This window comes from Capricornis sumatraensis, chromosome 17 (assembly GCF_032405125.1).
Source record: "Capricornis sumatraensis isolate serow.1 chromosome 17, serow.2, whole genome shotgun sequence".
Lineage (NCBI taxonomy): Eukaryota > Metazoa > Chordata > Mammalia > Artiodactyla > Bovidae > Capricornis > Capricornis sumatraensis.
In genome coordinates, this window is record NC_091085.1 from 48490495 (window position 1) to 48512431 (window position 21937).

Below are 21937 nucleotides of genomic sequence, written 5' to 3' on the forward strand. Positions count from 1 at the left end.
GAAGAAACACAAGCTGGAATCAAGATGGCTGGGAGAAATATCAATAACCTCAGATATGCAGATGACACCACCCTTATGGTAGAAAGTGAAGAGGAACTAAAAAGCCTCTTGATGAAAGTGAAAGAGGTGAGTGAAAAAGTTGGCTTAAAGCTCAACATTCAGAAAACTAAGATTATGGCATCTGATCCCATCATTTCATGGGAAATAGATGGGGAAACAGTGGAAACAGTGTCAGACTTTATCTTTTTGGGCTCCAAAATCACTGCAGATGGTGATTGCAGCCATGAAATTAAAAGACGCTTACTCCTTGGAAGAAAAGTTATGACCAACCTAGATAGCATATTCAAAAGCAGAGACATTACTTTGCCGACTAAGGTGAGAGTCGGACACGACTGAACGACTTCACTTTCACTTTTCACTTTCATGCATTGGAGAAGGAAATGGCAACCCACTCCAGTTTTCTTGCCTGGAGAATCCCAGGGATGGGGGAGCCTGGTGGGCTGCCGTCTATGGGGAGGCACATAGTCGGACACGACTGAAACGGCTTAGCAGCAGCAGCAGCAACAGCAGCAGCAGCAGTCAAAGCTATGGTTTTTCCTGTGGTCATGTATGGATGTGAAAGTTGGACTGTGAAGGGGGATGAGTGCCAAAGAATTGATGCTTTTGAACTGTGGTGTTGGAGAAGATTCTTGAGAGTCCCTTGGATTGCAAGGAGATCCAACCAGTCCATTCGGAAAGAGATCAGCCCTGGGATTTCTTTGGAAGGAATGATGCTGGAGCTGAAGCTCCACGTGAAGAGTTGACTCATTGGAAAAGACTCTGATGCTGGGAGCGATTGGGGGCAGGAGGAGAAGGGGACGACAGAGGATGAGATGGCTGGATGGTATCACTGACTCACTGGACGTGAGTCTGGGTGAACTTTGGACAGGGAGGCCTGGCGTGCTGCGATTCATGGGGTCGCAAAGAGTTGGACGTAACTGAGTGACTGACCTGAACTGAACTGAATGCATAATCAAATAATGTATGGCCTAGTAAGCTCTTGGATTGACTAAGTTGGAGATGACTACAGGAGAGGACTACAGTAAGTTGAACTAGTGATGTGAACTGCTTGCACTTTTTTCTTAGAATCATTTCATATAACAACTGAAAACATATAATTGGTACTTGTCACTCCAGTGTTGCTAATGATGTTTCTGTCAAGTGACCCAATTTTCAAAATGGTAAAGAACTCTCTGTAAAGTTTCTTACAAAATAAAATATGTACTTCTCTTAAAAAAGAAAAATAGGAAATGGCATAAGATATTTTTAAAGATAACTGTAGAAGTAAACTGAAAACCAGTTGTAAAGACCTAAACCAAACAAAGAGAGATACTCCATTTTCCGAACTACCATAAGTAGGCCATTTGCTTCAAATGGCTTCATAAATAAAATGCAATTTTGATTGAAATTATTTGCTTGGGATTTGATAAAACTGATATAAAATTTATAAAATTATAAGGCTCAGACTCTAGCAAATAATCATGGAGAATAGCATCTTGGAGAGATGTGTTTAATGGATATGAATACTTATTATAATGCTGCAATAATTCAGAGTAAGTGCTATTGACATAAGGATAAAAAAGACATAAGCTGAACAGAGGAGTGGACATAGAAATATTTCTATATATGCATGAATATATCATTTGTTACAGTAATGGAACTGCAGTTCAGTGCAGTCCAGTGAAAAGATTTCTTGAAACAGTTTTCTTTTGTTTCTGATCACTGATTATCCTTATCAAAAATAAACAAAGTGGATTCATATTTCACACCATAAACAAAATTGAATATTAGGCAGATTGAACATTTACATGGCAAAAAAAGGAAAACATTCAGGTGCATAATTGATGACCAATAATTTATTTGAATAAATATACATACAACTATATAAAATCAGATTAATGAGTGATTCCATAAAACACTTGTGTTTATCATAAAACATAAAGGAAATGACTGATAAATTTCAAAAAGTTAAAGCAAAGATTTCTGTTAATCAAAAGACACTGTTAAAAAGTATCAAAACATGAAGCACAAGGTATTTGCAGAGAAGAGAGAAGATATTTGCATCAAATACACATTTACATGTTAATATTTAGAATATATAAAACAGAAATCAATAAGCAAATGACAGACAACTCAGTTTTTAAAAAAACTAATATGTCATGAACAGGTTTTTGATGAAGAGGCAATAGTAAACATGAACAGGAGGGAAGACACCTCTATAAGTAGTATTTTATTCTTTTGAACTGGAGGTAGGAACATGGATATTTGACTTATTAATCTATATATTTCATTATCTTGCATATAACCACCTACATGTATGTAGATATCGCTTGTTGAAGTCTGAGTTATAATGAAAGATATAACAGAGCTATAATATAATAGAAATATAAATGTATAGGCCAGAACTCTTTTTAAAAGACACTATAAACTAATAATATTAAACAGCAATGATAGCTAAACTTTACTGAGTACTTTTTACCCAGTCAACATTGATCTGATAATTTTAAATATGCGTACATGCTCAGCTATGTCTGACTCTTTGCAACCACATGGACTGTGGCCCACAAGGCTCCTCTGTCTGGGGGATTTTCCAGACAAAAATACTGGAGTGGGTAGCCATTTCCTCCTCCAATGGATCTTCCCCACCCAGGGATTGAACCTACTTCTTCTGCATCCCCTGTATTGGCAGGCAGGTTCTTAACCACTTTAGCTACCTGGAAAGCCCTAATTTTACATTTATTTTAATATAATTACTATATATATGTTAAATAAGACATTACCCCTGTCTAATAAAATGAAATTTAAATAGACTCTATTAAGCCATGAACATAGTTTATCAATTAAGAAATATACCTTGCTCCAACTTTTTAGACTCAAGATAGAGAAATGCAAATAAAAATGAATAGTGGATTCATTTGGTGGATTTCAAAGACATTCCTCCACATGTATTATTCAGTGTGAATCAAATATCCATCCATGGGCACATTCATGATGTGAGTGCAGAATTACGGTGATACTTCCTCATAATCATTATTCCCCTCCAACCAGTTGTTTGATGTTCATTTATTAATAACAAAATGAATTCTTCACATTTGGCAAAGTGGAAAAACTAACCACAATTATTCATCAGTCCATTCATTATTGAATGTTTACAAAGGACCAGAATCTATTCAAAAACATAACAAACTCTCCCAGAGCTGACATTTTATTATACTAAGAAATTATTCATTTTTTATATGTTGAGTCTGTGTGTGTGCTAAGTCACTTCAGTTGTGTCTGACTCTGTGAGACCCTGTAGACAGTAGGCTGCCAACCTCCTCAGTCCATGGGATTCTCCAAGCAAGAATAATGGGGTGGTTTGCCATGCATTCCTCCAGAGTATCTTCCCCACCCAGGGATCAAATGGGTGTCTCTTATGTCTCCTAAACTGGCAGGCAGGCTCCTTACCACTAGTGCCACCTGGGAAGCCCCTTTTACATGTTACCAAGATATTATTCTCCAGCCAATATTTCTTTCCACAGTGAATTTTTTGGGGGCCAATTTCAGACATTGTATGATCATTCCAAGAAGTAGAACTGCAGGGACAAAATAATTAGGTCAAAAGATCTGCACTTCCACAGTTCATCTGCCTCACCAGAGCTTCAGGTTTCACAGCAGTTGTTCACCTCCATGGATCTGGGAAACCACTGTTCTACTCGGAGTTCTTTCCTGGGTCATCTCATGTCTGGCAGTAGTTCAGCCCATCACTTCCCTGGCCCTTCTGTAGAAACATCTGCTTATGTCACACAGCCATGTTTTTTTGCTTACATCACATTTCAGTCAAGATTGTTGATCATTTTTTTGGTTCTCACTTAGCTTTGTCCTCTGCCAAATGCTGTAAAGTATGTAATATTGACAATAAAATGCTGCTAATTAGGGAACCCATCAACCAGCAAGGTGAATGAGGTGAATGCCAAAGTCTGTTGTTATACATGGAGGATTCATACTTCTCACCTAAAAACTCCACTTGCAGTCCCTCTGAGTTACAGACCCAGTTTCTGAGACTGTGCAAACCAGACATTCTGAACAGTTTATGTGCACTCTGTGTTTTTCACAACAGATGGCTGTCTTGTTGTTTTTACATATGAGAAGTAAGTGGAAGTAGCGCATTGAATGTTCTATAAATAAACAGCACATTAAGCATGCTTTTGCCAAGTACTGAACAGAGACTTTCACTTCTAATGTGGAAGGAGATCCTGTCCCAGGTTTTCTGTGATGAATGCAAATGCAAGGCCTAATTATATTCACGGTAAAAATAGGATGATTAGGACAAGAGCTCACGCCTGCTCTTTCGTCTTCTGCACAAAGCTGCCTCTGCGTCCTTTGTTGGAGGAATGAGACTTGTTCAGCTGAGAGAAATGAACCTCACAAGGTCATTTTGTTAATTTCTCCAACGGGAACGATCAGATCCATAAAAATAAATACCAGGTGTCATTCTCACAAGGTGACAAACGTCGATGATCATCTGTTACACTGACTTGGTGGCCTTAGTCAATGTCCAAACTTCCCAGATTGATTAAAGACTTTCCTATGAAGCGCTGTGGTGGGAGGGAGCTCAAAGGTCAGAAATGCAGACAGTAAATTATTACCATAAATGCCTCCTTGAAATAAGCTTTTTGTTTGGTCTATTGAGGAATCGTAATAGAAGCTAAACTATTCATTGAATTGATTTAAGGCTTATAACAAACCTTCCTCTGTCAATAATTTTTGTTTGTTACAAATCTGACAATGGTGATAGGTGTTGCAAAAACTTTTCATAAGCAGGTGGTATTCACACTTTCCACAGGCTTGTGCTATTTTTAAGATAGCACATATTTAGAATGGCTTCCTAAGAAGAGCTTAACACTCAGGCTATAGGCAGTGTCTACATATACAAATAGATCTTAACATCAGTATGCTTGAGTGTGTATATTCTCTGAATTCTCACTGGCTTGTTCAGTCACCTTCTAAGGTGTTTAAAATTGAAACTTCTAAAATTGAAAGCTAATAAATAACAAGTGAAAATGAGAAAGTTGATGGCACTAGTAATGTATTTGTAAAGAAGGCAAGTACTTTTGAAATAATGTGAAATATCGCATTATTAAAGTTGATTTGGAGGGCAGCAAACTGTGCCATTGTTAGTGAAATAGCTGATGAGGAAATCTGCTGCTAGTTATTCTGTTAATAGAATATACTATAAATTAATATTTTGGAGAAAAAAGAAAACATAACAGACGCAAGAAATACTGTGATTACTCCTCAGTGATTTTTTTTTTTTCATCCGCAAAGTTCATCTCTGTTTCGTGTATTTTCTTTTTGACGTAAATTATGGGAGGTGGAGGAAAGTTTGTTAATGAAGAATGATTCTAATAAATTGGGTGCAAGACAATCAAGATTTTCATATCTTATCTCTGTGCCAGTGTAAGTAGCAACTGTCAAGAGCCTTCATCAGTCAAGATGGTGAATGCTTTCTGAGAACTAGCGACATGTGTATAAAATTTTCCACAATGTGAGTGAAAAAAGGGAGCATTGATGCTTTCCAAACCATATCATAGACAAAAAACTTCAGGAGTGGGACAGCTATATCTGATAGTGCATTTAGTTTTGGCGCTTGTATTGGTGCCTAATCTCCTCCTTGTACCTCTTCATGTCCCTCACCCCAGGGCACTTGCCAAACCTTTTCTCTCTGCCTCTCGTATTCTTCTTTGCCTGCATCACTTACCCATCTCAGAGACTTCACCAGGCTCTATTGTTGCAAATCCTTGTATCCTCACTGCCAATTGCATGGTAAAATCTTTGTACAGATATTTTTAGAGTAATAGGTACACTTTCATTACTGGGGATCTAAAATAATCAAGTTAGGATATCTGCCTTGAAGTGTAGACAATGAGACACTTGAAATGAACTTCCAGTAAGTGTTGCTTTTTCAGGCTGTTGAAACAATCTTATCTCTAAAGCAGATTTTTGATTTAGCGGTTTGATAAAAGCAACACTTAAGTGCAGCACTGAAAAGGATTCTTCATGTGCAGGGCATCCTCCCAGATACAGAGGAAAGCGAGGTTAGTCTGTGTGCCAAGCCAGTGCTGTTATACCATTTCCACTGGAAGCATCTCTGGAGGAAGATAGAGAATCCACCTTCACTGGAAGTGGCCATGGCATCCTATGCAGTCTCCCTGGGAAGGGGTGGGCAACAGTACAAGGATTTGTTGCCGCCCCCTGCCCTGCCCAGACCTCACTATCGGGGGTTATAGGATACTTTTAGTGACAACCCAGACCCATTGTATTAATTCTTCATGTTTAATAAATGAAAGTTAAAAGATAAGCTTTAGACTGGGAGAAAATATTTGCAAACCATGCTATTGACAAGGGATTAATTTCCTTAATAGCAAAATACACTAATAGCTCATACAGCTTAATATCTAAAAAACAAACAACCTAATCAAAAAATGGTAGAAAACCTAAGTAGGCATTTCTCCAAAGAAATCATACAAATGATCAACAGGCACATGAAAATATGCTCAACATTACTAATTATCACAGAAATGCAAATCAAAACTACACACAATGATGTCTCACCTCATACTAGTCAGAATGGCCATCATTAAAACATCTACAAGGAACAAAGGCTGGAGAGGGTGTGAAGAGAAGGGAACCCTCCAAGGGTGTTAGTGGGACTGTACATTGGTGCAGCCATTGTGGAGGTTCCTTAAAAACTAAAAGTGGAGGTACCATATGACCCCAAAATCCCATATCCTGAGTGTATATCTGGAGAAAATTCTTAACTCAAACGTACATGCATCCATGTTCACAGAAGCATTATTTAAAATAGCCAAAACGTGGAAGCAACCTGAATGTTCATCAATAGATGAATGGATAAGAATATTTGATATATTTTTTATGACATATTATTATTTTTTTATTAACCACAAAAAAGAATTAAATACTATAATGCCATTTGAAGCTACATGGATGGACCTAGAGATTATCATAGTAAATAAAGTCAGACAAAGGCAAATACCATATGATATCACTTATATGTGAACTCTTAAAAAAGATACAAATGAAATTATTTACAAAACAGACACAGACTCATAGACAAAGAAAACAATCTTATGGTTACCAAAGGGGAAAGGGAAGGAAGGATAAATTAGAAGTTTTAGATTGACAAATATACATTCATATATATAAAATACATAAATAGCAAGGACCTACTTATAACACAGAGAACTATATTCAACATATTATACACTACAAGGGGAAAAGGTATACATATATATATATATATATATATATAAAGAAAGGTCCAACAAATGTCCGTCTACTGGGAGAAATCTCAATAACCTCAGATATGCAGATGACACCACCCTTATGGCAGAAAGTGAAGAGGAACTAATGAGCCTTTTGATGAAAGTAAAAGAGGAGAGTGAAAAAGTTGGCTTAAAGCTCAAAATTCAGAAAACTAATATCATGGCATGTGGCCCCATCACTTCATGGCAAATAGATGGGGAAACAGTGGAAACAGTGGTTGACTTTATTTGGGGGGGCTCCAAAATCACTACAGATGGGGATTGCAGCCATGAAATTAAAAGATGCTTACTCCTTGGAAGGAAAGTTATGACCAACCTAGACAGCATATTCAGAGAAGGCAATGGCACCCCACTCCAGTACTCTTGCCTGAAAAATCCCATGGGCAGTGGAGCCTGGTAGGCTACAGTCCATGGGGTCGCTAAGAGTCAGACACAGCTGAGCGACTTCACTTTCACTTTCATGCATTGGAGAAGGAAATGGCAATCCACTCCAGTACTCTTGCCTGAAGAATCCCAGGGATGGGGGAGCCTGGTTGGCTTCCATCTTTGGGATCACACAGCGTCCGACACGACTGAAGTGACTTAGCAGCAGCAGCAGAAGACAGCATATTAAAAAGCAGAGACATTACTTTGTCAACAAAGGTCCATCTAGTCAAGGTGATGGTTTTTCCATTAGTCCTGATGGATATGAGAGATGGACTATAAAGAAAGTTGAGTGCTGGAGAATTGATGCTGTTGGAGAAGGCTCTTGAGAGTCCCTTGGACTGCAAGGAGATCTAACCAGTCCATCCTAAAGAAGATCAGTCCTGGGTGTTCATTGGAAGGACTCATGCTGAAGCGGAAACTCCAATAATTTGGCCACCTGATGCAAAGAGCTGACTCATTTGAAAAGACCCGGATGCTAGGAAAGATTGAGGGCAGGAGGAGAAGGGGACAACAGAGGATGAGATGGTTGGATGGCATTACTGACTCAATGGACATGGGGTTGGGGTAAACTCCGGGAGTTGGTGATGGACAGGGAGGCCTGGCGTGCTGCGATTCACGGGGTCGCAAAGAGTCGTACACGACTGAGTGACTGAACTGAACTGAGTCAAGGCTATGTTTTTCCAGTAGTCATGTATGGATGTGATAGTTGGGCTATAAAGAAAGCTGGATGCTGAAGAATTGATGCTTTTGAACAGTGGTGTTGGAGAAGACTCTTTAGAGTCCCACAGACTGCAAGTAGATCCAGCCAGTCAATCCTGAAGGAAATCAGTCCTGAATATTCGTTGGAAGGACTGATGCTGAAGCTGAAACTCCAATACTGTGGATACCTGATGTGAAGAACTGACTCATTGGAAAAGAGGATATGCTGGGTAAGACTGAAGTGGGAGTAGAAGGGGATGACAGAAGATAAGATGGTTAGATGGTATCACCGACTCAATGGACATGGTTTGGATAAACTCTGGGAGTTGGTGATGGACAGGGAGGCCTGGTGTGCTGCAGTCCATGGGACTGCAAAGAGTTGGACTCGACTGAGCCACTGAACTAAACTGAACTGATATATAAGAAAAAAATATATATGTGTATATATATATAATATATATATATATATATATTATATATACACACACACAGTGGTGATGGTTTTGTCGCTAAGCAGTGTCCAACTCTTTGTGACCCCATGGATTGTAGCCCAACAGGCTCTGCTGTCCATGGAATTCTCCCAGTAAGAATACTGGAGTGGGTTGCCATTCATTTCTCCAAGGGATCTTTGTGACCCAGGGATTGAACTCAGGTCTCTTGCATTTCAGTTGGATTCTTTACCAACTGAACCACCAGGGAAACCCATATATATGCATATGTATATCTGAATCGCTAAATCACTTTGCAATATAACTAAAAATAACACACTACAAATTAACTAGACTTCAATTTAGAGTTAAATAAAATTGACCTATGGTAAAGAATGAAAGAAATGAAATGAAACATGAAAGAGGAAAGAGCAAAATTTTGAAAAGTCTACTACCCATTTCTCCAGGAAAGTATTGTAATGTTAAGAGGGTTTTGGATACTAAAAAAACCGATTTCTACTGTTCACTGTCATGAGGGAAATTTTAAATGGTGAAAACAAATAAATTTGAAATAAATGTTTCAAAGAAATCAAAATAACATAACATTTAAAATTTAAAATCCTCTTTCCTAATATAGAAAGAAATTTCAGATAACAGTTGATATAGTGTATATCAATAAATAAAATTATAATAAAAGTGTTTTATAAAATAAACCACAAAATGGAATTTTTTTTACATGTATCAATGTTATTCTGTCAAATCATCCCACCCTCGAATTCTCCCACATAGTCCAAAAGTCCGTTCTTTAAATCTGTGTTTCTTTTGCTACATTAAATGGAATTTCTTAAATGTGAGTCATTATTAGCACAGTAATTAATTCAGACTCTCAAGTCAGATTTCTGATTTGAATCCTGGCTCTGTTCACATGTGTGAACTTTGAATGGTTACTTAATTTCTCTATGTCTCTATTTCTTCATCTGTAAAACGGGAAAACACTAAATGACCTAATTCACGAAAATTGTTTTGAAGAATATCTGCACTCATTACAGGCAGTCTATCATTGGTATTTAAAGTATGTGAATGACCACTCTTCTTATTTGTTGTTGCTGTTTGGTACCTAAGTCCTGTCTGACTCTTTGTGACCCCATGGACTGCAGCATGCCAGGCTCCTCTGTCCTCCACCATTTCCCAAAGTTTGCTCAAATTCATGCACATTGTGTCAGTGACACTCTCTAACCATCTCATTCTGTTGTCCCCTTCTCCTCTGCCCTTAATCTTTCCCCGCATCAGAGTATTTTCTAATGAGTCAGCTCTTTATATCAGGTGGCCAAAGTATTGGATCTTCAGCTTCAACATCAGTCCTTCCAATGAATATTCAAGGTTGATTTCCTTTAGAATTGACTGCTTTGATCTTGCTGTTTTAGTGACTTTCAAGGGTCTTCTCTAGCATCACAACTTGAAGCATCAATTCTTTGGTGATTAGTCTTCTTTATGGTCCTATTTTCACATCTGTGCATGACTAATGCAAAAAACATAGCAGTGACTACATGGACCTTTGTTGGAAAAGTGATGTCTCTGCTTTTAAATATGCTGTCTAGGTTTGTCATAGCTTTACTTCCAAGGAGCAAGTTTCTTTTAATTTCATGGCTGGAGTCATCATTTGCAGTGATTTTGGAGACTCAGAAAATAAAATCTCTCACTGCTTCTGCTCTCCCCCCTTCTATTTTCCATGAAGTTATGGGACCAAATTCTATGATCTTAGTTTTTAATGCTGAATTTCAGGCCAACTTTTTCATTCTCCTCTTTCATCCTCATCAAAAGGCTATTTAGTTCCTTTTCCATTTCTGCCATTAGTATGGTATCCTCTGCATATCTGGGGTTGCTGATATTTCTCTTACAAATCTTGATTCCAGCTTGCAATTCATCCAGCCTAGCATTTCACCTAAGGTACACTGCATATAAGTTAAATAAGCAGGGGGACAATATAGAGACTTAATGTACTCCTCTCCCAATTTGGAACCAGTCAGTCGTTCCATGTGAGTTTCTAACTGTTGCTTCTTGACTTGTGTACAGGTTTCTTAAGACACAGGTAAGGTGGTCTAGTATTCCCATTTCTTTAAGAATTTCCCATCATTACTTGTGATACACAGAGTCAAAGGCTTTAACGAAGTCAATGAGGCAGAAGCAGATGTTTTCCTGGAATTCCCTTGCTTTCTCTAGGATCCAGCAAATGTTGGTGATTTGATCTCTGGTTCCTCTGCCTCTCCTAAATCTAGTTTGTATATCTGGAAGTTCTTGGGTTTACATTACTGATGAAGTCTAGCTTGAAGGATTTTTACTATAACCTTGCTAGCATGTGAAGTGAGCACAATTGGATGGTAGATGAAGCATTCTTTGACATTGTTCTTCTTTGGAACTGGAATGAGAACTCACATTTTCCAGTCTGTGGCCTCTGCTGAGTTTTCCAAATTTGCTGATATATTGAGTGCAGCACTTGAACAGCATCATTTTTTATGATTTTTAAAAGTCATGAAAATGGAAGCTAACTAAATAGAATTGACTGTTACTATTTTGCTGAAACATGTGCTAACAACTGTTAACTAATGACAGCATTCTTAAAAGAGGTGCTTTCTTGTGATGTAGGCGTGAAGTGGTGCCAATGAGCATAGAGTGGAAATATGAGCTATGCTGATTGGGTTCAGCATTTCCGATGCATTATCAGTGGGCCTTTAAAGATACTTTGTGAGTATATATTAGCTCTCACTTTTGTTATTAAATTATAGCAGTTCTATTATAGAAAGCAATTTTGCCTTGATTTTGTTTAAAATGTCTTCTGCTCAGTACCCAGGAGATAAAATTTACATATTTTTATAATATAAGCATACTTTTTTTGTACATTGTGTTCATTCTTGAATAAGGTAAGTTCAGTGTTGGCTTGTAGATAATAACAAAGTATTTGATTTTGATTCAATAAATGTTTTTCAATCCTGAAAAATAAAAGAAAATAAAATAAAAGTCTCAGGTGGAATTCTGTCATCTCCACTAGCTTTGTTCATAGTAAGGCTTCCTAGGGTCCACTTGACTTCATACTCCAGGATGTCTGACTCTAGCTGAGTGGTCACATCATTGTGGTTATCCAAGTCATTAAGACTATCACAGAAGAAATTTCTTCTGTGTAGTCTTGCCAGTTTTTAATCTCTTCTGCTTCTGTTTGGTCCTTACCATTACTGTCCTTTATTGTGCTCATCCTTTCATGAAATGTTTCCTTGAGAGCTTCAATTTTCTTGAGAAGATCTCTAGAAAATCTATTGTTTTCCTCTATTTCTTTGCTTTGTTTATTTAAGAAGGCCTTCTTTTTTCTCCTTGCCATTCTCTGGAACTCTGCATTCATTTGGGACTTTTCTTATTAAGTGGCATAATAAGATAGCAGTCTGGATAACACTGCTTGATTCTTCACTGTATTTCATTCCTTATTGTTAATATTATTTAATGGTACCTACTGTTTCTTGGTTAATGTTGATACTCCTGAATATCCCTGCAGAAAAGCTCATGGTCTAGCTTCACTTTGCAGTTCTCACATGACCTCTCATGATCTTTCTTGCTCCAGGTTTTGCTCATTTGCTTTAGGTCCTGGATGTCCTCATTTCCAACATCCTTACCCCTCTCTGCTTCCCTCATTCTAGGTCCCCTGGAAAGTGAAAGTCGCTCAGTCATGTCTGACTCTGTGACCCCATGGACTATACAATACATGGAATTCTCCAGGCCAGAATACTGGAGTGGGTAGCTATTCCCTTCTCCAAGGGATTTTCCCAACCCAGGGATCAAACCCAGGTCTCCCGCATTGCAGGCAGATTCTTTACCAACTCAGACAGTAAAGCATCTATGTTGCATTGTGGTAGACCCAGATTTGATCCCTGGGTCAGGAAAGTCCCCTGGAGAAGGAAATGGCAACCCACTCCAGTACTCTAGCCTGGAAAATTCCATGGATGGAGGAGGCTGGTGGGCTACAGTCCATGGGGCAGCAAAGAGTCGGACATGACTGAGCAATTTCACTTTCTTTTCTTTCTGTACCAATTGAACAACCAGGGAAACCCAAGAATACTGGAGTGGGTAGCCTATCCCTTCTCCAGCAGATCATTCCAACCCAGGACTTGAACTGGGGTCTCCTGCATTGCAGGTGGATTCTTTACCAGCTGAGCTTCAAGGGAAATCTCCCAGGTGTTAGGGAATTTACATAAATAGTCTTGTTTAGATTTCATGAACAAAGCAGAGCAGACCTCTGACCTTGCTTCTAACCTGCCTGGGACACTGCCCTGACTGGGAGTAACTGGGAGTGACTGCCTGGTGTAAGGGCAAGACTTGCAGCACCATGGATAAGATGGGGAAGAAATCTTGAGATTGTTGAGACCCTGGAAGTGGCCTGGCCAACCAAACTGCAGGCATAAATACATTCCAAGTTTTATACAACAAAACAAACAGCATTAGCATGAAACCAGAGTTTCAATTTGGTCACAGATTGATGATGATATCAGTTTGCAACCATCCTGGGATTATAAGTGGGAACACCAAAACTGCAATCTTTTTTTTAATATAAATTTATTTATTTTAATTGAAAGTTAATTACTTTACAATATTGTATTGGTTTTGCTCAAACTGTAATCTTAGAAGTCTCACCTGCAGAGCAGATGCGCTGCCTGGGACCCTTTCCCAATTGGGACACCAGATGTGCTGTGGCATGGGACTTCCCAGTGCTGTTTAAGTCTGGATGTTTGTTAAAATCCAATTTGATTATGTATATTTTCTGCTCTATTTCTCTTTTCTTTTAATGTTAGTATATTGAAGTAAGATAGATAATTCTCTAATAAATATCTGTATTATTTATTTGTATATAGTGAATGGCTTATTTTGTTAACAAATCCTTTGAACCTGAGATGAAAGAGTAAATTTTCTGCAAAGCACCAGGTCCCCTGGGGCACTTTCTTAACCCTATAGTATCACTACAGTTGGCATCCTGTGTTTGCAAGTTTCCACAGCTGCTGATTCAACCAACCACTGGTGGTAAATATTCAGATTCAGAAAGGAAAAAAAAAAAAAAAAAGACATTTCCACAAAATTCAAGCAAAATTTGGATTTGCCACGCTGGCAACTATGACTATTTACATAACATTTACATTGTATTAGATATTATAAGTAATCTACACATGATTTAGAGTATACGGAGGATGAGTATAGGTTGGAGGCAAACATACTATTTTACATATGAGACTTGAGCACCTGGGGATTTCGGTGTCCGCAGGAGTCATGGAACCAATCCCCCACTGATACTAAGGGACTGCATATTGAAATCAGATCTTTGTTAGGCTGGCGATTCCACTAGGTCATAAAAAGCTTTGGGGCAGGAGCTATGTTTCATTTTTTGCACTTTTGCCCTCTGAACCTAGCTCAATAACTTCAATAATATTTTAAATGTTTAACAAATGCTAAATAAATGAATAATCAGAGTTATCAACTGATACAAAAAGTTCGGCTCTTTCTTTTTCTTAGAGATACTCTCTTCTACGTCTAGACCAATTGTTCTCAAGTATGACTGTGCATCAGGCCCTCTAGGTTTAAAATACCAATGCTTAGAACCCCCATTTTAATGATCAGATTCCCTGAAAGGTGGCTCCCAGACATTAATTGTGGTTCGGTCACTCAGTCATGTCTGACTCTGTGACTCCATGGGTTACATCACCCAGGCTTCCCTGTCTTTCATTATCTCCCATAGTTTGATCAAACTCATGTCCACTGAGTTGATGATGTCATCCAACCATCTCATCCTCTGTCTCCCCCTTCTCTTCCTGCTCTCAGTCTTTCCCAGCATCATGGTCTTTTTTTTAAAAAAATATATATATATATATTTTTTTTTTCAGACATTCATATTTTTGACTCCAATGAAACGCCTTAACTGAGAATCCTGGTCTAGAATAGTTTATTTACCATTCAGTTCATAAGAATATTTGCAAACAAAAATCTAAAACATTCTAAATCTAATTCCTACATGTGGTGGTACACTTTTAAGAGATTCTAGCTAATGATAAGCCTTTAAAAACCTTTGAAGTTTTAGATGCTATTAATCAACTTTCCAATAATTCTAGGCAGTTTTATTACCCTACCAACTTGGAGGTTATTTTTTGCTTCCATCAGGTAACCTAGATGAGTTGAGCACATCTGTGCCTGCAGGATTTTATTTAGCTGCAGAATTAGGTTGTGAAGATGTTAGTCCTTAAATGTCCTAACTTCCATTTGGGTCATGGTAAAAAAAAAAAAAAAATTCTGGGTAAATAATACATTTTTAAAAATAAGTAAAAATTTCTTCTCTTGACTCTCTTACATGCATCAAAGTTTCCAATTAAGACTGTAGTCATTGAAACATCTTAGTGGTATTTCAAAGTTCAAATATGTGCTCAATTTTTAGCACTGCTTGTTATTTAAATTTTAGTCTGCATTTGAAGAGTCACTGAAAATGTTACAGATGGTTGTATTATCTCCACTGATCAGAGTTAGGACAAAACAAGGAAAGTTGGAGTTTCTTATGCATAGGTTCTAGATCATTCATTTTGTTTATGTTATAACAATGTTTTAGGTTATACATATATTTAATTCAACATAACAGAGTTCAATTTCAACCCTTGACATTTGAAACATATTAGAGCTCTAGATCTTGGTTTTAATTTAATATACTGAATCCATTTTAAGAGATAATTTCCATGTCATTATTTTGATAAGAAAATATAGCTATTATTTATAGCAATTTATTAGTATAATTCTGATGATTTTTTAAATCTTCATGTCATTGCTATTTATAAAAGCTTACAAATTCTAAGAAATTTAAAAAATTAAGCTATTTTAGTATCTCAAATTTACTTTGTATTTTTAATTTCTTCATTTACTGATCAGTATCCAATTTTTATATGTTTTCCACATTCAGTTGAAGATTTGAAACAGAATTAATTTTTACATGTCACAAACTTGAATGAATAATGTACAATTAGAAAATGGGTTGTGATAAACTAGTCTGTATTGTCCAAATGAAATTTTCTAAAGGTAGACCAGAGAAATCTAAAATTGAAAGACAGAGTGTAACTTTGAGACCAAACATCCTGAGAAAATTGGAAAAGTAAAAAGAAGTGCTAAATGATTTACACAAGTTTCAAGGCTAAAGCTTAACATTTATTTCCAACTTTCATGCAACTATTTTGCTTACATATGCTTAAAGCATAAAGGGCCTTCCAGGTGGCTCAGAGGTTAAGAATCTGCCTGCCCATGCAGGAGACGTGGGTCAATACCTGGATTAGGATGATCCCTTGGAAAAGGAAATGGCAATCTACTTCAGTATTCTTGCCTGGGAAATCCCATGGACAGAGGGGTCTGGCAGGCTACAGTTCATAGGGTCACAAAAGAGTTGGGTACATCTTGGTGACTAAACAACAGCAACAAAGCATTAAAGAAAAAGAAGGAAAGATTTGGGGATTTCAGCCAGCCGATCTGTCAGCTGTATAAGCTATTTCTTTCTTTCTTTTTTTTTAAATGTTATCTTCTTGATTTAGGTACTACTGTTACTGTTGGAAGGTAATACTTAGGTTTCAAATTGTATTCGGGTTCCAAGGATGTGAACATTGAAAATCCTCATATGTTTATGTAATCCACACTATATGGTCTCTGAATGAAGTGCTAGAAAGGCTTATTGACCACATAACAATTTGAACATAATGTTGACATTGTTGAAAACTCACTTTAATTTCTTTCACCTTCTGTAGTAGAACTCTTTTCTCTATGCAATTTAAACATCTGACAGTGGGTGAAGCCCAGCCTACACACATTTGGCTCAGAGGCTCCAGAATTCATTCTTGGCAAGCTGTATTCCAGGACCACGTAACTGAACTCAGAAAAACTCGAGCACAAATAAAGGAAGGACTTTGCATTATCCTCCACATGCAATATGCATTCCAGCCACCTGGATATATTGTGAAAATGCAGATACTGATTCAGTCTGGAATGTAGATGAGACTGCAATTCTAACAAGTTCAAGTAACATCATTACCATAGGTCCATGGACCACCCTTTCAGTAACAATGAGTAAATGATTATGAGATTTGCAATTTTCTGGGTCTTTTAGTTCCAATCTTTTATTACACAGATGAATGGGTCCTTTTATTTAAGATGACAAATTTGGGGGATAGGCAGATGACATTCAAACTCTGTAGTTTTCTAAAGACATCCATACTTAAGAAGGCATCTTGAGAAAAATCTTTGAAGTAATGGAGAACTAAGAAGACCTTTACTATATGTATATATAATTGATGAGGCTGTGGCTCATCCTGATGCCTATTTCTGTTAAATCAAAACATAATATAATTACATACTTCTTAACAAAGACTCTAGCTTTACCATCAAATCAGCAAGACCTTTGGCAATCAAGTGAATTCCAAGTTGTAGTTTAAAAAAGCAAGAGGATGTACCCAGAAGATACTGGAGATGTGGCTGAACCTTTATACTTTTATTTTTCTTTAAATCATTGTACATTTGAGAATAAAGATATTTCAAATTCAGAAGTACATCTGGAAAATTTGGAATATGATAGAAATGGAAATAAGTGAAGAAAAGAACAAAATTATTTTTAATGTTTTGGAAAAGAGTCAAAACTCTAATATTTTGACGGTAAATGTGTTCCCCATAGTAACAATTAGTAATTCTCTTATTACTTATAACTGAATATTCACTGGAAGGACTGATGCTGAAGCTGAAACTCCAATATGTTGGCCACCTGATGTGAAAGGCCAACTCATTGGAAAAGACCCTGATGTAGGAAAGATTGAAGGAAGGAGAAGGGGACAACAGAGGATGAAATTGTTGGATGGCATCACCAACTCCAATGGACCTGAGTTTGAACACTCTCTCAGAGGTGGTGAAGGACAGGGAAGCCTGGCATGCTGCAGTTGCAAAAATTCAGACATGAGTTAACTACTGACCAGCAACAGCCTCAGCTGACTTGCCCGAGGATTCATAGTTCAAATGTAAAAATAGGGACTAAATCCGTTCTCAGTGTTTCCAGTATCCACTGCCATAATTCTTTCCCCATAAATCAAAAAAGAGGAATTTATTGATTAAAAAAAAAAAAAAACAAACAGAGTAGCAATAGCATTCCTTGAGTACAGGCTGTAGAGCAGAAACCATTTTCAAAATTATTTCTGTTATTGTAGCTTCATATATTATGAAATATCTATGGAGGCAATTATCTGGTGAAAATTATATAACATTTTCACTGTTTTGGGCGTCTAAACTTATTAACCTATAAAACAGGTTTTAAAATATCGACACATAAATTTCTTGAGAATTCAATGAGACCATATATTTTAAATGTTTATCAAAGAATCTGGCACATCATATCCTTTAATAAATTTTGACTATAAAATTGCAATTCTGTTGTTATTATTATTACTATCTAATTCTCACAGCAGTAAACCTGGGTTGTTATAATGTCTATTTTGTTAACAAGAAACTGAAGTTTATATTTTAAGTAGACTTTTCAGGGGTCCCAGAGTATAAAGGGAAAACCAGATCCAAAGTGACATTCACCTGATGTCAGGTCTCTGTCATGTGTTGGGCATAAAGTTAAATGAAACGAGACTTTACAACTTGTAAGTCCTTTATTTAGACATTTTTTCCCCCAAGTCTTTACATAAAACATATATTTACTTTTTAATTTATTTTTAGGGCCCAAATATTTACACAGGTATATGCATTAGATTAGAAAAGCAAAGTGCGCTCAGAGGTAGAGTATAAGTGAATATCGTCTCAGCCTTCTGTGTAGAGATATACACATGGTCATTTTGAGGGGCTTGTAGATCTTCTAAAAAATGCATTGTGAGTTAATCTCAAATTTTTAAAGGTAAATATCTTTGAAAGTTTTGTTTTAATTTAGGAAACAATTTATAAATGATTTTGGATATGTCCGGATTCATTTTTGGAAAGTCAATAATTTTTTTAAAGTACTTGTGGCCTCCTTGAAAATAGGAGGTACTGGAAATTATATGACAATAAAGTTTCATTGATTTCTATGCTCATTTTCTACATCAATGATATTAAAGTTGACGAGAACATTTTTGAGTTATTGATTCATCTTTCCTTTGGCTTTCTGTAACTTTTAGGTAGGTGGCTCAGTCGATAAAGAATCCGTTTGCAATGCAGGAGACCCAAATTCAATCCCTGGGTTGGGAAGATCCCCTGGAGAAGGAAATTGCAACCTACTCCAGTATCCTTGCCTAGGATACCCTATGGACAGAGGAGACTGGCGGGCTACAGTTCATGGGATTGCAAGGGTTGGACATGACTTAGTGACTGAACCGCTGCCACCTCCAAACAAATAGATACATTTCTGACAGTGTAATTGAATCCTTTGCAAATTTAGCAGCGAATATTAAGACAAACACTAACATAGAGAGAAGTTGATGGATAATAGGATGACTATGTATCAAATTTTTATTTATAAGCCATAATTATATGACTGACTTTATTATCCAGAGAGACTGAGAAATTCACATAATAATCTCAATAATTCAAAGCAAAAGAAATTTTTAAATCATTAAGCTCTGTTTCCCTTTTTCTATGAATACTTAGCCAGGAAGTGCTAAAATATATTTAATCCTGCACAATGCCACAGAGAATGGAAGAATTCTACATGGCCAGGGCTAAATGTACATTTTATGATCTTTCCACATATTTTATTTTCTGTGCTCAGTTTCAGTTCTTTGTTTTGTTTTATGGTGTATTGCTTTACCCTTATTTCTTACATACTCTTGTTTACAAGAGAGACCTTCTCCTACTGAAATGTGGCAGGACTGGCCTGGGATTTATATTTGTACTAAAATTATAACTGCTTTTAATTACCAAGGAAAAAAACATAAAACAGGAAGCCTTTCCCACTGGACAGTATTCCCATAATTTGAGTAAAGTCTGTAACTCTGAAGAGTTCTGATAAATCTCTATTGAAATTTTCATCACCCCAAGAGGCATTGGGTCTGCATTCATTAGCTGAGTGCCTACCACAGACAGAGCAGCAGCCGGATCCAGCAGGGAACACTGCACTGTTCCTACTGGAGGAGTTTTTCACGATAAATGCAAACCGGGGGTCTTATATCTGATAAATGCTTCCTGAATTATTGTCCTTTTACAAAGCTTTTTCCTTAAGCACCCACATGGGGAAAACACTTCTTGGTAGGATTGTTTTACGATGATACTAATGTTGGACTATGCACAAGCAATATACTTAATCTATTTAGGGTAAGTGTTCCTCAGAGAAAGAGAACAGATGACAGAGTCAGATCTGAATATAAGGAAGTGGCGCGGGCCAATAGCAAGCAGGCAGAAGATGTGAAGGGCTTTTAGGTGGGTTTCCAGGTGAACAGCAAGAGAGAAAGGGGAACTGGGAGGAGTTACCCCCTACTTCCCCATTTCCCTGCCACGGCCCCACATTAATGTGAGCGATAGCCATTAGAAGAGTGAAATAACTTTCTTTTGGAAACTAATTCTGGACCAGATCACGTGATCATGTGCTAAGTGCTTTACACTGATTATACCATTTGATTTTTAATGGAATTTATTTTGAGGGAGAGAGAGGCTTTTCTCATTGTTGATCAGGACAGAATAATTAAGTTGGAGAAAGGAAACTAGAAGACACGCATCAGCTAACCTGAGGGAGGGCACTGTTTGTGACTCCACCCAAGTAGAATCACAAGGTTCATGAGATAACTTGTCCCACCAGATGTGTTTCAGCTTGGTAGTTCTGAACTTCAGGAGCTGGCCCTGCAGATGAGAGCAGCTATCAGGTAAGTTTACACTTGCCTTTTTTCCACCTTCTATGACTCATGCTGTCTCCCTCATCTGTATTGCATTTCTCCTGCCCTGACCTGCTGCCCTTAGAAACCACCCTTGATGGATAGATTGAGTGCTCTACTTTCACTCTAACAATCGTCTCTAGGGTGAGGCATTAGTTACCATGTACTAAAGTATTAACTAAACGCTGTCAGAATTTTTTTTAGTTACTTATAAAATATTTAAGTACCTATCAGGTCCTCTCAGAAGAAAAAGCAAAACAGTTCGTTCGAGAATCTTAATAAAATATTAACTTCAGTGTTCAAGTAGATCAAATCAGCAATTCACAAACCCAAAATTTTGTATACTAATACAGAATAATGAAGCTTAATGTTAGTTAATTATTTGGTTTAATAAAGATTTTTTAGATTAAAAATATAAGTTTAATGCTTTCTAAAAGCACATGTATTAAAAGAAAAAAAAATTTGAAAGGGACTTTAATCCTTGGGAAATATTGACAGTGTTTCTGTCACAGAAGCTCAGTCATTAACATTATTGACATGACAAAATGAATGTAATGGATTCTGACATCTGGTGCATTGCAGTGAAAAAATTACTAGGCAGAATGTCTAAACAATCATTCTTGACTATGACTTTTATATTATAATATTATAAAAGTAGCACATAAGATATTAGAAAAAAAATTATTATATTTTTCTTCTAGACATATAAACAAGTAAATTCTCAGAGTTTTTTTTTCCATTTCATTTCTTAGGCACTTAGCAACCTTTATAGAATGACAAATATTTAGTATTCACAACTGACAAAACAAGGACTTCAGAATTCTTAGGGCTTTATTTCTCTCATTAGCAAAATATAAGGTTTTGAGGTGCTTGTTTTTGTCTGATAGCATTTGTGAAATTGGTGCTCAAATGTACAAAAGGTTCTAAGAATGTCTGCTCTGAATACATAGGATTCCATTGTCAGCAATGACAGTCACTGTAATGTTGCCAAGCAAATCAAAACTGGTTTCAAGGAGTGATAATTAAATTTGATTATGATGGCAAATTATTCCTTCATCATTTTGTGCATTCAAAACACAGTTATTTTAAGTCAAATCTACAACATCACTGAAAAGTGAAACATTTGGAAAACTGAGATTTAATG